Source organism: Callithrix jacchus, chromosome 15 (genome assembly GCF_049354715.1).
Source record: "Callithrix jacchus isolate 240 chromosome 15, calJac240_pri, whole genome shotgun sequence".
NCBI lineage: Eukaryota > Metazoa > Chordata > Mammalia > Primates > Cebidae > Callithrix > Callithrix jacchus.
The window spans coordinates 5,520,378-5,538,722 of NC_133516.1; the positions used below are offsets into that span (position 1 = coordinate 5,520,378).

Genomic DNA, 18,345 nt, shown 5'->3' on the forward strand with positions numbered 1-18,345 from the left:
AATAAATGGCTATAGGCCCTTTGAAGGATGGGAGGAATCAACCATGAACATCTACCCTGTAGTGTCTCAGGGTCTTACCTCCTGGGATTTCTACCCTCTTCTTTAGGTAATAGTCCTGGGGACTTATAAAACTGACTTGGGCCTGGAAAATGAGTCAGAGATTGTGATTTTGCATGGGATGCAGCCCTCAGCCTCTTTTCCATCATTGACTTACCTTTTATTGTTTAGGCTATATTCTGTTGACTACCCATCTACCTTGCTGTGAGAAATGTCATGTTCTATAAACCATCTCTGTATCACTGGCTCTGAAATCCCTTTTTATGTTTTTTATTTTTTATTTTTTTTTGAGACAGAGTCACATTGTCACCCAGGCTGGAGTGCAGCGGTGCTGTCTCGGCTCACTGCAGCCTCTACCTCCCAGGTTTAAGCAATTCTTCTGCCTCACCCTCCTGAGTAGCTGGAATTAGGCACACGCCACCACACCTAGCCAATGCTTGTATTTTTAGTAGAGAACTCCTGACTTCAGCCTCTCAAAGTGCTGGGATTGCAGGTGTGAGCCACCACACCCAGCCTGAAATCCCTTTTCAGCGTTGGCCTCCTTGGTCCAGTCCAGACCTGAGCTATCTTAGGTTGGGTTCTCTGGGAAACAGACTGTGCCTTGGAGATTTGCTTGCAGGAATTGTATTGGGAAGTAAGGCAACTTAAACTGGGATTCAGTTGCAGCAGGCCTCAGCCAACACCACAGGGGTCTCTGAAGCTGGGATGGCTCTTGAAAGATATCCTGAACTGAGGCAAGGGGATTGGATTTTTGTGTCCCCCTCATTGACCAGGCACTGGATATGAGCTGTCCCCAAGGAATGAGAGGCAGAAACCGGGGTGAGGCAGTTCCCTTGGCTGGAGATTCAACTACAAGCTGTCAGCAGACAGCATTCCTGGCAGGTGGCAGAATGAGCCCATAAGCCAAGAAAAAGAAGATCTGAGCAGTGCTCCTCAGCAGCCACTACAGTTCCCTTTTAGAATCAGCACAAAATGTCCTGGCCCCTTCTCTCTGAATGGACATACCTGATGTTTTACAAAGTAGAGCTAAAGTCTAGGTACATCCTATTCAGTTTTAATTTGAGGTTACTATTTTAATTTGAGGTTTAACTTTAATTTGAGGTTACTATTGTTTAAAAAAATAGAAGGGAGATCCTTTAAACAGAAAAGGTTACTTACTTGGGACATGTAATAATGTGTGTTTGCTTTCTATGAGAATTAGAGGGAACTAGAAGACAAGAGAAGAAAGATCTAGAATCTCTTGGCTCTTGTGGAAACAGACACTGGAGAAGTGAACTATTTTTGTAAGGAGCCTCCTCACAAAGTAAGTAATCTTTGGTGGAGCATGGTGAGGGTGGCTTTACAGATCACAGGCTAGGGCCCGTCATCAGAAGAATTTTAGCATTTGCTAGAGAAGGCAGATGGAGAATTAGCTATCATAATGCCGTGTTTGCCTGAGTTTTCAAAGCCTTTTTTGTTTGAAGACCTTGGGAAGTAGCATTGTTTACCTCTTTTCACTGTTTAGAAACCTGAAGCCCAGAGGGGTGGCTGTTTTAGTTGAGATTGAGAGAAAAGCAGGAGCAGACTGTGTGGGAGACAGTTTTGGTACTTAAGTTGCTTTTTAAATCTTTGTTTATGCTGATTGCAAATCTAATCCATGGTCTTTATTAAAAACAAACACAGAGTATAGTAATCTATCATATGAAAATGGCAGGTTCTCATAATCCTATACCACAGAGATAATTCATTATTAATAGTTTGGTATATATACTTCCATCTGTTTTTCCATTCCTATAGAAATAGTTATGTGTATATGTATACTATTTCTTTTTTTTCACTTATATAAACAGTTTCTGAGCATTTTTATACATATCTGTATATGTATATATCCATTTCCTAAGGGTCTTTGGTCAAGAACTGCTTTTTTTTTGAGACAAAGTCTCATTCTGTTACACAGGTTGGAGTGCAATGCGCAATCTTGGCTCACTGCAGCCTCTGCCTCCTGGGCTCAAGCAATCCTTTCACCTCAGCCCAAGCAGCTGTGACTACAGGTGTACACCACCATGCCCAGCTAATTTTTGTATTTTTTGTAGATACAGGGTTTTACCATGTTGCCCAGGCTGGTCTCAAAACTCCTGAGCTCAAGCAATCTGCCCGCCTTGCCCTCCCAATGTGCGGGGATTACAGGCATAAACCACCACATCCACCAAAGAGCTGCTTTTAAAAAGTTTTTTTCTTTTTAATTTTTTTTAGAGCTGAGGTCTTGCTCTGTTGCCCGGGGTAGACTCACACTTCTGGGCTTAAGCACCGTCCTTCCACCTACAGTCAAGTATCACTGTGCCCCAAGCTATTTTTGTGTTTGTTTTTAATCATGTATTACTAAATAGCCTTGCAATTTTATTTAGGTATTTATTTTATTTTTTCTAGAAACAAGGTCTTACTCTGTTGCCCAGGTTGGAGAGCAGTGGAGTGATCATAGCTCACTGCAGCCTTAAGCTCCTGGGCTCAAACAATCCTCCCACCTCAGCCTCCTGAGTAATGGGGACCACAGGCACATGGCACCACCCGGCCAACTTTAAGTTTATATCGTCAACACAGGGTTTTACCCAATTTGTTACTTTGCCTGCGTGGCCTCTCATATGCATGACATCCTTATATAATATCAATTTTGACAAATTTAACTTAGAGTTTTCAATCTGCAGAACTAAGGCAGATCGAAAAGTAAAATATTACATTTATAGGAAGGCACTTCTATACCAGTTTTTGCTTCTTCAGGTCACCATTCTCCAAAAGACTATCCAGGCTGTGGGTGAATGTGAGCAGAATGAATCTTCAGCTTTCAAAGCAGGTAACAACCATATAACCTATTAGAAATTCTCATTGATGCAGAATTGAAAATCACAGTGCAGACTGGGCATGGTGTCTCATGTCTGTAACCCCAGCACTTTGGGAGGCTGAAGTGGGCAGATCACCTGAGGTCAGGAGTTTGAGACCAGCCTGGCCAACATGGTGAAACCCCATCTCTATGAAAAATACAAAAAATTAGCCAGCGTGTTGGCAGGTGCCTGTAATCCCAGCTACTTTGGAGGCTGAGGCAGGAGAATTGCTTGAACCCGGGAGGCAGAGGTTGCAGTGAGCGGAGAGATCACACCATTGCACAACAGAGCAAGTCTCTCTTTTTTTTTGAAATGGAGTCTTGCTCGTTGCCAGGCTGGAGTACAGTGGCATGATCTCAGCTCACTGCAACCTCCGCCTCCCAGGTTGAAGAAATTCCCCTGCCTCAGCCTCCTGAGTAGCTGGGACTACAGGTGCATGCTACCACGCCCAGGTAATTTGTGGTTTTTTGTTTTGTTTTGTTTTTCTTTTGTATTTTAGTAGAGATGTGGTTTCACCATGTTGGCCAGGATGGTCTGGATCTCCTGACCTTGTGATCTGTCTGCCTTGGCCTCTGAAAATGCTGGGATTACAGGCATGAGCTACCACACCTGGCCAACTCTGTCTCAAAAAAATAAGAAAAAAAGAAAAGAAAATCACAATGCAGACAACCGGAAATGTTTTCCTACTGTACAGTGATAATTGACATTCATGATGATGCCTTTGGTGATCTAATGTCTTAATGAGCTTTTCGAATCATCTAAGAAATTAAATTTTGCTCAGTTCAATTTTTAGTCTTCCTTATTTTAAAAATAACCTTGTCTTTTGAAAATTGTGTGATGTGTCATAACCAAAATGTTTAAGTTTTGTTTTTCTTATTCTGTTTGTTGATTGATTGATTGATTGATTGAGACAGACAGGCTCTGTCACCCAGCCTGGAGTGCAGTGGTGCAATCATGGTTTACTGTAACCTTAAACTCCTGGACTCAAGTGACCCTCCCACCTCAGCCTCCTGAGTACCTGGGACGATAGGCAAGCACCACCACACGTGGCTAATTTATTTTATTTTGTGTAGAGTGGGGTTCTCACTCTGTCACTCAAGTTGGCCTTGAACTCCTGGCCTCAAGTAATTGTCCTGCTTTGTCCTCCCAAAGCACTGGTATTATAGGCATGAGCCACAGCACCTGACCTTATTCTGATTAAATAGAATTTTATTAAGAAATAGACACAACTATTTTAGTGGTTTATTCTAAGGAAAATTTAGTGGTTGATTGTGCCAGAAGATGAATAATATGATTATTTAGGTGACATCCAGCAGATTCCCTTATAGAGATTCCTATTCGAAAAGTTAAGCCCTGTAGTTACAATCTTTCCCTTTTTCCTCCTTTTCTTCCCTTACAGGTAAATGAATCTGAACTCCTCTACGCAGGAAATGCTGATATTTCAATAACAGATGGAAAAGCTAGGTAAAATCTTGATTGATTTTGTTTTCTATTTTAGATCCTAAAATAAGCAAAAGAAGACCATCAAGAGAAAGAGGAGAAAGTTCTGGGCATTATCAAAGAGACATACAGATGCTGATCCTACAGGTAAAGAATGTATTTTGGCAGACCAAGATGGCTTTTATCCACAAGTTGAACTTTATATAACATATCTTCAGTATCATGTGGTAAGTATCTCACTGCACACAGGTTACGTTTAAGCACCATGTGATTAAGAAAATTGTGGTCATTCCTAATTTCCACGAGCTTATATGTTAAAACCATCCTTTTCTATTGGAACATTCTAAAAGCACTACTCTGCACCTTTAATTCAATATGCTAAGCCCCACCCACCAAAACCATTATAAAGTGAGAATTCTCTGGCCTAGGGGTATGCAGAGAGTTGCAGAAGGAAGCTTGTCTGTGCTGATATATCAACATTTGGTGGTACATTCATTTATTTAGTGCATGAGTTCTAAAGTCTGGGAAAGTAATGAACCATTAACCTCCTGGTTATTATGTGTCATTTGGAACCATGATTCTTTATCTAATTGCACTAAAGTTTCTGTCCTCATTAGGATAAGTCTCTTGATTTAAATGACAGTTTTTACCTTTGGCCAGTGTCTCCATGTGGAGTCATGGCAGCCAGACAGAGAAGGAAATTATATTATATTCATTTTGCTCTACTTGTTGAAACTGAAAACTAAGAAAAGAGTCGTTCTGTTTCTGTGGAGCTAGGGTGTCTTAAAAGGGAGGCAGTTAAGGAGACAGCAAAAAGGCACAAATCACAGGGTCGAGGAAATTGAATTTTGTAGCTTTGTTTGTGTAATGTTGATGCTGGGTTTTGTGTGGACAAAGCATCTACTCTTGTGTAGCCTAACCCCATTTATAAGACATTAAGAGGAGGCCGGGAAAGGTGGCTCATGCCTGTAATCCCAGCACTTCGGGAGGCTGAGGCAAGTGGATTACGAGGTCAGCAGATCAAGACCACTCTGGCCAACATGGTGAAACACTGTCTCTACTAGAAATACAAAAATTAGCTGGATGTGGTGGCACATGCCTGTAATCCCAGCTACTTAGGAGGCTGAGGTAGGAGAACTGCTTGAAGCAGGGAGTTGGAGGTTGCAGTGAGCCAAGATTGTGCCACTGTACTCCAGCCTGGTGACAGAGCAAGTCTCAGTCTCAAAAAAAAAAGACATTAAGAGGAATTGGGCTGGGCATGGTAATGCCTATAATCTTAGCACTTTGGGAGGCCAAGGAGAGATGATTTCTTGAGCTCAAAAGTTTGAGATCAGCCTGGACAACATAGTAAGACCCCATCTCTATAACCCGAGACCAGCCTGGACAACATAGTGAGACCCCCATCTCTACAAAAAATAAAAGTAAAATTAGCTGGGCGTGGTGGTACACACCTGTATTCCTGGAGGCCGAGGCAGGGAGGACTGCTTGAGCCCAGGAGATTGAGGCTGCAGTGAGCTATGATCATACCACTGCACTCCAGCCTGGGTGACAGAGCAAGACCTTGTCTCAAAACAAAGAAGAGGATTAGAATTGAGACTTTTTGTTTGTGTTTGTTTTTTAATTTTTCTGGAGAAAGGCTCACTTTTCCTAAAGGTATGAAGTAAGTGGAAGTAGGGCTGGATTTCTCACACTTTTTGGCCTGTCTAGGTGGAAGCACTGCAGGCTCAGCTGGGAGAACAGACCAGACTTTCTCGAGAACAAGTGGAAGGGCTCATGGAGGATAGACGGATTCGCCTCGAGGAAGTACAAGTTCAGCACCAGAGAAATCAGGACAAAATCAAAGAACTAACCAGAAAGTGAGGGTCTAAGAAGCTGTGCCTAACAGGTGTTTTATTTTTCTGAGTGGCTTGAACGTTAACATTTTGTACTTGAGCAACTGTGGGTCACAGAACTGAAGGGAACCTTGAAAAAATTGTCTTCCTCAGAAACAGCTGCCTCTAGGTGGATGAGTGTCTCGCTTTTCTAGGCATGCTGTTGAAGAGCTGATGAGTTTTTCACCTGCTCCTTTAAATCCATTTTAGCGTTTTAGCTTGCTTCTGGTGGTTAAGAAGTTCTTCGGCTGGGTGCAGTGGCTCACGTCTAGGCGACAGAATGAGACCCTGTCTCAAAAAAGAAAAAAGTGTTATTTTATCCACTGATGTGCTGTCTGACTCAATGTACTAGGGTCCTTTTCATTTGTTTGCCCCTTCATGAATATGGAAAAGATGAGTTTACATATCTATACCAAAAAACCTGCACACTCAGTATTTTCATCAGAACTCTGCCAGTGCTTTTTTCTAGAGACGTGTCATCATTTTTGTCTTCTAAGAAATTTTTGACCCAAGAAAGGCAGGATTCTATTTTTTTCAAACAGATTGAGTTGGTGTAGTGTATTCTTGGTTATCAAAATACTCAAAAAGCTTTGGGATTTTGAATTGGTAAATATCTATGATGTGTGAAACAGCATGATACATACTGTACGGTCTCAATCCCATAAAATTGGATGTTGTGTCTACACACAAAGACTTAGAACATCCTATAAACTTTACAGTTTACAAACTTTCTCGAGAACAAGTGGAGAACAAGTTTACAAACTGTAAAGTGCCTCTGATTGTGGCTGACTTTATTCTTTGCTTCTTGTGTGTTTCAGTTTCCTATAATGTACATACTTTTAAAAAATTATTAGGCTGGGCGTGGTGGCTCACACCTGTAATCCTAGCACTTTGGGAGGCCGAGGCAGGAGGATCACGTGGTCAGGAGTTAAGACCAGCCTGGCCAACATGGTGAAACCCTGTCTCTATTAAAGATACAAAAAGTTAGCCAGGTGTGGTTGCGTGTGCCTGTAATCCCAGCTACACAGGAGGCTGAGGCAGAATCTCCTGAACCCAGAAGGCAGAGGTTGTAGTGAGCCAAGATCACACCATTGCACTCCATCCTGGGGGACAGGGCGAGATTCCATCTCAAAAAAAAAAAAAAAATCTAAACAAATAAAAGCAAGAAATAGCAAACTCTGTCCTCATGGTTTTTGTTCCTGACCCACTTGCTTTTCTTTACTTTTCTGCAGTCTGATTTCATCCCCACCATTTTATGAAGCATGCCCTTTCTGGGATCATCATTGACCTCTTAACTTTTTTTTTTTTTTTTTCCTGGAGACCAAGTCTCACTCAGTTGCCCAGGCTGAAGAGCTGTGGTGCCATCCTGGCTCACTGCAACCTCCGCCTCCCCGGTTCAAGCAATTCTCCTGCCTCAGTCTCCCAAGTAACTTGCATTACAGGGGCACGCCACCACACCCCGCTAATTTTGTATATCTAGTAGAGATGGGGTGTCACCATGTTAGCTGGTCTGGTCTTGAACTCCCGACCTCTGGTGATCCACCTGCCTCGGCTTCCCAAAGTTCTGGGATTACAGGCATGAGCCACTGCGCCCGGCCGTCCTCTTAACTTCTAAGACCAGTTATATCTCTGTTCAGTCCTTATTATATTTAGTATCTTCCTGCATATTTGCCATCACTGATCAGCCCCTCCTTGAATTCATTTTTCTTGATTTCTGCAGCACCTGTCTTTCTTGGTTCTTCTACCTGTCTAACCACTTCACCCTTTTGTCTGGTTCTAGAGGCCAGACCTATGCCACAAGGACATCCTCAGTTGAAGGTGTTTGAGCCTGTCAAATTCATGATTACTGAAACCACACACACTGTTTGTCTCTTCCAACAAATACCCGTGTCCCCATCTCAAACCTACAACTTTTTTTCATTTAGTTTCATGGCATCACATGTATTCAGTTTCCCATGCTTGAAACCACAAGATCATCTTCAACTCTTAAACTTACTCCTTAATTCCAAACACTATGGACTGTAAGCCTAAAAACGCTCTTAAGTCCATTTTCTGCTCTCTCATTGTTTTGTTTTTTTCAGTAGACAGGGTCTGTTGCCCAGAGTATGAGTGCGGTGGCGTGATCATAGCTCATTGCAGCCTCGTACTCCTAGGCTCATGCAGTCCTCCTGCCTCAGCCCTCCAGGTACCTAAGATTACAGGTGCATGCCACCAGACCTGGCTTATTTTTATTATTTTTTGTAGAGATGGGGTCTCGCTGTGTTGCCCAGGCTAGTCTCAAACTCCTGGCTTCAAGCAGTCCTCTCACCTCAGCCTCCTGAAGCACTGGGATTACAGGCATGAGCGACTATGCCAAGCCCTGCGTTCTTATTCTTACTACATTAATTCAAGCTCTATTCCTTTGTTTAATTGTTGCAATAATCTACCTGTTCTTCCTGTCTCTGATCCTTTGTATTCTTACAGTCCTCCTGACTACTATGATTAGTTCCTCTGTTAGGAATTATCAACTGGTTAAAAATATTTCATAGTCTCCACTTACCTTATAATGAAGTCCTGATACCTTAGCATCCGTTTTTAGGGACATCATCATTTGACATCAAATAAACCTTCAGCCTCAGCTCCTCCCCTGTTGCTGTAGTTCATCTTGTGCTTCAGCCAGACTAATTATAACTATTGTTTATGGGACGCTTGTTACGTGGCAGCACCTTCCATCACCTCCTTCTTTGATGACTTCTCTAGGCCAACTTCAGTTCTTCCTTCTCCCTATTCCCATGTTTAGCATGCCTCTGTGGTGACACTTATCACCACATATTATAATGCTGCCTTTGTTCCCAGAGTCTTGCTGTGTGGCCTCTGCCCTGCTCTCTGTGCACAATAGGCACACAGCAAATATTTGTTGAATACGTAACAGTCCTTATCAAATTGTACCTTACCATCGCTTTTGTGCAATAAACATCCTACCTTTTAAAATATTTTCTCATGTTACATTCTTCATTCTTATATCATTTTCTTACTGTCTTCCCAAACTTTTCTACTGTCTATTTCTCCATTGTCAAGTGTGGTGATTAAAATTGGACATGATATTCAAATTAGGATCTCTGAAAATTGCAGGGTAGAAAATGTCTTCTGGCCCTTACAAGCTATGTTTCTTTTCTTTTCTGTTTTTGTTTGTTTTTTTGTTTTTGAGATGGAGTCTCGCTCTGTTGCCCAGGCTGGAGTGCAGTGACGCCATCTCGGCTCACTGCAACCTCCGCCTCCCAGGTTCAAGCAATTCTTCTGCCTCAGCCTCCCAAGTAGCTGGGATTACAGGCACTCGCCACCCCGCCCAGCTGATTTTTGTGTTTTTAGTAGAGACAGAGTTTCACCATGTTGACCAGGCTGGTCTTGAACTCCTGACCTCAGGTGATCTGCCCACCCCAGGCGATCTGCCCACCTCAGCCTCCCAAAGTGCTGGGATTACAGGTGTGAGCCACCACACCTGGCCTGCTATGTTTCTTTTAACATAGTATAATGTGTTTGCATTTGGCCAGTATTTCTCCATTTTCATTTTTATTTTTAATATTTTTGCACTTAAGTTTAGCATCTTGACTTTTCATTGAGTTTTGTTTCTAAGGGACAGATATTTTTAAATTGTCACGGTAATTTGTCATTTTTTATATGTTTTTCCAGAATATCAATAACTTTCCTTGTTTAGCATTATCTTCACATCTGAGCACGTGATCGGTTCCTTCCATTAGATAGATCTTCCTATGAATGGCATGAAATCCAAGGCCATTAATGACTGCCCTTTGGGTGTCACTTTCAAGCTACTAGTATTTTAACAACCCCATACTTTCCCGGTTTGTAATTGAGAACGTAATGTAAGACAGAATAAAATAACTCACTGAAAGTGGGGGAGATCCGTGTGGTAACTGAATCAATCTCTCTCTATACACATGCATACATACCTGACTGCATATATTCAACTTGTGACATTTACTCTACTGTGTGCTTGGCACTATGCTATCATTTTCCTCTTATCTGTTATGAAAATAACTAAATGGATCCGACATTATTTGTTCAGTAGAAAACTATAGCGATTGTTTCATGATATTTAACATTCTCGCAAGCAGTTAGATCATTTGGTATAGCATTTTTCTAGGTGTTGATGTTAAACTGATGAGTTGCTAGCTTCCAGGGGTATTGTTTTTAGAGACAGAAACATTGTCTATCCCCAAATTTCAGGAAATAGTCATCAAGAATCTGTTTACTGCCTGTGTATGTCTAGTAGTTAGTATTATCCTTGACAATTTCATGGCATTGGGGCAAAAATAAGCGATAAATAAGGTATATGCTTTCACTCAGGCTGGGAAAAAGTGCATGTTGACAGTTAAAATATGACAGGTGAGCAAGTATTGGATTATAAGATGAGAACATTAGCACTGTTATGGAATTTCAGAGAATGGAGGAACTAAAATAGGCTAAAGTTGTTGAAAATGACTTCATGTAGGAAGTTGACTTTTTAAAAAGGAAGCTAGGTGCAGTGGCTCACACTTGTAATCCCAGAATTTTGGGAGGCTGAGGTGAGAGGATTGTATGAGCCCAGGAGTCCCAGACCAGACCAGCCTAGGCAACATAGCAAGACCCTGTCTCCTTACAGACAAATATTTTTTTAATAAGCTGGCACACCCCCCTGGGAGGTAGTCTCAGCTGCTTAGGAAGCTGAGACAGAGGATTGCTTGAGCCCAGGGGGTCGGGGCTGCTGTGAGCCGTGATTGTGCCACTGCACTTCAACCTAGGTGACAGAGCAAGACCCTGTCTCAAAAAAAAAGTTATTTTTAAAATAAAAAAGGATAAGATTTTGATACAGGCAGTTCTACATGGAACACAACATACACAAAAGCAAAGCTGTTTTTGATACTTTACAATTTGTGTTAACTTGTCAGAAACCATGATTTAGTTCTTGTCTTATTCCTAGGAATGGCTCATACTTATGCAGCCTATGTGTAAATATCCCTGCAGTCCTTCCAATCATAAAACCAGAAATTAGCACTCAGGAAAATATCTGTAAAGACCAGTCTATGAACCAGTGAGCATGGGTAGACACATTACACTTTGCCCAGTAAAATATGTAAGATTGCCAGTAATCAGATTTTTAAAACTGCTAATATTTTACAAAATTTATATATTATACAATTTTAAGATAACCACTCTCTTCCATTTTGGAATAATCCTTGCTTTCAAGTGTGCTGTGTGTGCATCCTCGTGTGTGCATTTTATACTTTCTTTCCTAGTCTTCACCATACCCAAGAACTGCTCTATGAGAGCACCAAAGATTTTCTGCAACTCAGATCTGAAAACCAAAATAGAGAGAAGTCATGGATGCTTGAAAAAGATCATTTGATGTCAAAGATTAAGCAATATAGGGTGAAGTATAAGAAGAAAGAAGATAAAATTGGAAAAGTGTTGCCTATCAGGCATGAGAGTCATCATGCCCAAAGTGAATATATTAAGGTAATGTCCTTATGTCTTAAAGAAGTTATTTATTTTTCTGGGAGAGTTGAAGGAATTCCAAATAACCTACAATTTGTAATATAAGATCCATTCACTCCAGGAAGCTCTTGTAGCAGGCCGGGCATGGTGGCTCACGCCTATAATCCCAGCACTTTGGGAGGCCCAGGTGGGTGGATCACGATGTCAAGAGATCGAGACCATCCTGGTCGACAAGGTGAAACCCCATCTCTACTAAAAATACAAAAATTAGCTGGGCATGGTGGTGCGTGCCTGTAGTCCCAGCTACTCAGGAGGCTGAGGCAGGAGAATTGCTTCAACCCAGGAGGGAGAGGTTGCAGTGAGCCGAGATCATGCCATTGCACTCCAGTCTGGGTAACAACAGCGAAACTCCGTCTCAAAAAAAAAAAAAAGAACTAGGTTTCAAAGAACAGCTGATCATTACAGTGTTTGAGGATTTAAAATATTAGACTTGTTGATTAATTCATTCAACAAATATTTATTGCACTCCTCTTATGGGTTAGGCTCCAGAGTTACAGTAATAAATAATCTAAACAAGGTCTGCCCTCATGGTGTTTATATTTTAATGGGTGAGAAAAAAACAGAAACATTAACAAATAATTAACAAAATTATAGATTAGGCCGGGCGTCATGGCTCACACCTGTAATCCTAGAACTTTGGGAGGCTGAGGTGAGTGGGTCACCTGAGGTTAGGAGTTCGAGACCAGCCAGCCCGACATGGTGTGAAACCCCATCTCTACTGAAAATACAAAAATTAGCTAGGTGTGGTGGCAGATACCTGTAATCCTAGCTACTTGGAAGGCTGAGGCAGGAGAATCACTTGAACCCAGGAGGCAGTTTGTAGTGAGCCAAGATCATGCCATTGCATTCTGTCTTGGGTGACAGAGTGAGACTGTGTCTCAAAAAAAAAAAAAGACTTTGGGAGGCCGAGGTGGGTGGATCATGAGGTCAGGAGTTTGAGACCAAGAGTTCGAGACCAGACTGGCCAACATAGTGAAAACACATCTCTACTAAAAATATAAAAAATTAGTCAGGCATGGTAGTGGGCACCTGTAATCCCAACTACTTGGGAGGCTGAGGCAGGAGAATCTCTTGAACCAGGGAGGCAGAGGTCGCAGTGAGCCAAGATCGCCCACCACACTCCAGCCTGGGTGACAGAGCAAGCCTCTGTTAAAAAAAAAAAAAGTGGTATTCAGGGAATAAAAGAATTACATGAAGACTACATGAAGTTGCTGGAAGTCAATTGTATTAATAGAAGGAACACCCAGGGACACTTACATCTAGTGTTTTTGTTCAGACCTGAAAAATGGGACTAAGCTTGCCATACAGACCTTGAGGAAGAGCATTCCTGGCAAAGGGAAAAGCAAATTTATAGGCTTGGAGTATGTTCAAGGAAATGGAAGGCTGGTGTCTTAGCTGTAGAGGAATAAGTAAGGAGGAAGTTGTATGCTCTTTAAGAAGGCAGGGTCAGCAGCAGCCCATTGTGGAGGGCCTTGTGCAACATGGTACGAAGTGTGAATTTAGCTCTCAGAAGTGTTATGTCCTTGAAGGATTGTGTGAAAGAAGTAACATGGGCCAGGTGTGGTGGCTCCCGCCTGTAATCCCAACACTTTGGGGGCCGAGGTGGGCGGATCACAAGGTCAGGAGTTCAAGACCAGCCTGGCCAACATAGCGAAATCCCGTCTCTACTAAAAATATAAAAATTAGCTGGGCATGGTGATGCACACCTGTAGTCCCAGCTACTCAGGAGACTGAGGCAGGAGAATCGCTTGAACCTGGGAGGCAGGGATTGTGGTGAGCCATGATAGCACCACTGCACTCTAGCCTTGGCAACAGAATAAGACTCCATCTCAAAAAAAAAAAGTAACATGATCTGATTTGGGTTTTTAAAAGATCATTTTAACTGTTCAATGGAGCGTGTATAATAAGTGTTATTCATATTTCTTCCTTTTTAAAGAAGAATTTTAGAAATGTAGCCCAAAACATGTACTGTAATGTCTCACTTGGGACAGCTTCTGAGCTCCATTGTCTGACTCTTCCCAGAGGCAAAAATATTTGTTTGAATTTCTATTGCATACATTTTAGAATAAGGGCTTAAGAGACTAGTCTAGAAGTAGGAAATTTTCAGATGTTTCTCAACGCTCTTGTCATCTGGTTCCTTAACTCATTTTGTACCTTTGGAAATCTCTTGTTTTCCTTCTTTCTTTATCTAAGTGCTATTTGAATTACCTAAACTGTATAACTGATTATTAATGGTTTTTGTCCCTTTGATTTGCAGTCCCTAAAAGATAAGTTAGTACAAGAGAAAAAGCTGTCCAATATGTACCAGGAGCAGTGCATTTCCTTAGAAGAAGAACTTGCCCGAATTTGTGAGGAAGAGGGAATGAGGAGTGAGATCTTTAAGGTACAGAATTGTCTGCCAGTTATAATGGAGTAGGAAGTGGGAAAATGCTTCCGTCACCTTCATAAGTGCCTTCCCATTCCCTGTATTTAGGATCGCGCTAACAAGATGGGGAAACGTTTACAGATAATGACAAAACGCTATGAAGCAGTGGAGCAGCGACGTATCTTGGAAGTAGAAGGCTTTAAGACAGATACTAAGGTTCTCCGACAGAAACTGAAAGACTTGGAGCAAATGTTGTATAAGGTAATTGTGGATGCTGAATTGCCGCAAGGGAGAAAAGAGGTGGAAGTGAGGGAACACTGGGTCACGAGGGTTCCTTCAAAGAAGGATGCACTGTTTCCCTGCTAGTAGACACTAACAGATCACCATCTTTAAGCCTCCCTGAAAATTGGTTCAACAAGTACATGCTAGAGAGAAAATACAAATACCCTGAAATCATTAAATGACTGCATCGTGAATACTTCCAAGTAAGCTAAACTTAACAGAAATTGTCATCCCTCCTAATTCAAGAAGTAGATTAAATAATTATGTCTGTTTTACAGTTGGGGAAAGTGAGTAATTGAGCGATAGAGTAATTTTTTCCAGCAGACACAGCTTTTTAGAATACAAGTTGCCTCAACGGCATTCTTAATGAGATTTAGCCAGTTAGCCTATGTTCCAAGCAAGGTTAGTTACAGAAAAAGGAGATGCCTGCTTTGATTCTTTGACAAATTTACCAGTGGTATTGCTTATTCTGGTCTCTTACTCCTCCGCCATTGTTCAGTGATCTCTATTTCAAGGCTCCTTTATTGAATGGGAAGGAGTTTCATGAGATTTCTGCCTTAATTCTACATTTTCCCTCTTTAGTTAGCCACTGAACAAACTAAGGATGGAATTTATCTTATGTACTCAAAATCTCATAAACAGGAGCCAGCATAGCTGTCTTTTTGACTGATATCTCTGCCCATTTCTTCTTCTTCTTCTTTTTTTTTTTTTTTCAAATCCCTAGGTAACAGTTAATGCCCTGGCAAATCAGGATCTCACCATTCTGTGTGAAGTCCATGACAGCAATAGACAGGCACATAAGATACAAGGAGAATTGAAGAATCTTAAGTCCAAAGTGTTTGGTCTGGAAAATGAACTTAGAGTCTGTTGATGTCTACTTTTGGAAATGGCCCCCATTTGGAAGAGGTGTGCTTCTTGAAACCTCAGGACAAGGTCATCTGCTGCCAGACAATGTAGACCTGAGTTGACTAGAGTGGTGGCATGAAGACAGGGTGAAGAATCAAGGACCACTAGGAAAGCTTTTCTTCATATTCAGCTTGCTTTATCATTTTTGCTGTCATTTTACATTTGTGTGGAGTGGGGGCCTCATCCCAAACGACTGAGAAGCTTTCATTATTTATCCCGTCTGTATGACAGGTTTTTGGGTTTTTTTAGAAGGCAGTGATGATGAAAGCTTAGGAAGAAGGTATTTTGCAATGAGCTTGACTGAGTGTCTGTGGGAAGAACGCTTTCCCTAAAGAGAGAGAAGGAAGCACTCACGGAGGCTGCCTTTCTCCTGAGCTCAGGAAGAAGTCAGCACATCGCAACTTGTCACATTGGAGTAGGCGCTCATTCTATTTCACCTTCCGTCACGCACAGAACCTCAATCGCATTTCTGGGCAATTTGATGGTGTTTCACCAGAGGGCACTAGAGACTCTGCTCAAACAAAATGTCCATCTGGATAAACAAAGGAGACACTTTGTCAAGGGTGAATGAAACTGAAATAATCCTTATATGGAAAGTTTGATACTTTATCAGTAACATGGCTTTTTAAAAATGGTGTCTCTATTTTAAATAAAATAATTCATTTAAAAGATTCTATTTGAATTTTCTGTAACTTCTTCTCAATGCTATGTTTATGCTTTGTTAATGACTCCTGCAGCTCAGCCTACTCTCTTGTTCTATGGCCTCTGCTGTACAAGTTTGGTTTTTGTTTTTTGTTTGTTTGTTTTGAGATAGAGTTTCGCTCTTGCCCAGGCTGGAGTGTGGTGGTGTAATCTTGGCTCACTACAAACTCTGCCTCCCAGGTCAAGTGATTCTCCTGCCTCAGTCTCCCAAGTACCTGGAATTACAGGCACTCACCACTACGCCCAACTAATGTGTGTGTGTGTGTGTGTGTGTGTGTGTGTGTGTTTGTTGTTGTTTTTGTTTTAAGTAAAGACAGGATTTCACCATTTTGGCCAGGCTGGTCTTGTACACCTGACCTCAGGTGATCCACCTGCCTTGGCCTCCTCTCTAATTCCAAAAATTAGAGAATTTGGGAGTAAGAAAGAACTTTAAATAATTTTCTTCTTTTTTTATGTTTTATGTTTTATTTTATTTTTTTATGGAGATGGGGTTTCACCATGTTGGCCAGGCTGGGCTTGAACTCCTGACCTTGTGATCCACCCACCTCAGCCTCCCAAAGTGCTGGGATTACAGGCATAAGCCACCGTGCCTGGCCGAACCTTAAATATTATGTACTCCAACTTACTTAAAAATGACTGAGACACTACCAGTGACCTCAGCAATCCGTTGATGTTTCTGACATCCTGGTCTCAATTCTAATGACATTCATCTTTATATTAACCACCCACTGGTGTGGCCACTCTTTAAATCTTACGATCAGTTAAAACTATCACCAAGAAGCAGCATAAAATAGAGGAAAGGGCACAGGCTTTGGAGAACCACAGGTCTAGATTGAGTCACACCTCGTAGTAAAATTCTCCGGGCTCTAGTCTCTGTAAAAGAAACAAAAAGCTACCTGTTTCAGCAGGGAGATTGTGAGGATTAAGAAAGAAAACCTAGTACCCAGAGTATATAAAGAGCTCTTACAACTCAATTTAAAACATACACCCAATTTAAAAATGGGCCAGGGATCTGCATAGGCATTTCTCGAAAAAAGATACACAGATGACCAGTTAGTACATGGAAAGATGCTCAACATTAAGGAAATGGAAACTAATGCTCGCTAGGATGGCTCTAACCAAAAAGTCCATACCAAGGGTGGATAAGGATGTGGAGAAACTAGAGGCCTCATAGATTGCTCTTGAGAAGGTAAAATGGTGCTTCCCCTTCGAAAAACAGTCTGGCAGTTCCTCAAAAAGTTAAGCATAGAGTTACCATAAGGCCCAGCAATTCCACTCCTTAAGTATATACCCAAGATAAATAAAAAAACAACACCCACACAAAATCTTGTGCATAGATGTTCATAGCAGTATTAATAATAGGCCAAAAGTGGAAACCATCCAAATCTCTATAAGCTGGTGAATGAACAGAATGCGGTATATGCATATAACGGAATATTATCAGCCATGGGAAGGAATGATGTAGTGATACATGCTATTACATGGGGGAAACTTGCAACATTCTGCTAAGAAGGCAGAAATTGAAGGCCACATATTGTGTGATTCCCATACACATGAAACATCCAGAATAGGCAAATCCATGTGGTAGATTAGTGGTTGCCAAGGGCTGAGAAGAGGGGGCAATAAGAAGTGACTGCTAATGGGTTCGTGGTTTCTTTTTAAAGTGTTGAAAATATTCTAGAATTAGTGGTGATTGCTGTCAAACTGTGAAGATACTTTAAAAACCACTGAATTGAATGCTTTAAAAGGGTGAATTTTGTGGTATGTGGGTTATATATCAATTTTTTTTTTTTAGATGTGGTCTTGCTGTCATCCAGGCTGGAGTCCAGTGGCTCAACCTTGGCTCACTGCAGCCTCAACCTCAGCTCCCTTAGTAGCTGGGACTACAGGCACACGCCACCATGCTCAGCTAACCTTTGTATTTTTTTGTTAAGGGGATTTGCTATGTTGCCCAACCTGGTCTTGAACTCCTGGACTCAAGCAATCCTGCCCTGGCCTCCCAAAGTGCTGAGATTATAGGCATGAGCCCCCACACCCAGCCTATGTCAATTTAAAAACAAAGCAAAACAAAACAACCTCCATGAAATGGCTTAGTCTGGTGCTTATATATAGTCGGCATTCAGTTATAATTAGCTGTTACCTATATTTTGGCTTCAATTGACTTATCAATTGCTCACTACTGCTAATTGGATCTTGTGATGTATTTAATGCAATTCATTTCTTCATTCAGTAATTTATTTCTTAAGTGCTATTTATTTTGTTTTGTTTTTCAAGAAACAGTGTCTTGCTCTGTTGCCCAGGCTGGAGGGCAGTGGTACAATCAAAACCCGCTGCC

The 18,345-nt window shown here is 41.5% G+C and overlaps 1 pseudogene across 1 annotated transcript in view; it reads left to right on the forward strand.

The window, feature by feature from the left end:
* LOC144579461 (coiled-coil domain-containing protein 77-like) overlaps positions 1–15,979 on the forward strand; it is a 29,024-nt pseudogene extending 13,045 nt beyond the window's left edge. Inside the window, exons 3-10 of the transcript XR_013527001.1 lie at positions 1,261–1,360; positions 2,812–2,884; positions 4,411–4,499; positions 6,060–6,208; positions 11,497–11,716; positions 14,013–14,138; positions 14,229–14,381; positions 15,127–15,979. The product of XR_013527001.1 is annotated as a coiled-coil domain-containing protein 77-like (transcript). The remainder of the gene's footprint in view (positions 1–1,260; positions 1,361–2,811; positions 2,885–4,410; positions 4,500–6,059; positions 6,209–11,496; positions 11,717–14,012; positions 14,139–14,228; positions 14,382–15,126) is intronic.
* The last annotated feature ends 2,366 nt before the right edge of the window (positions 15,980–18,345 follow it).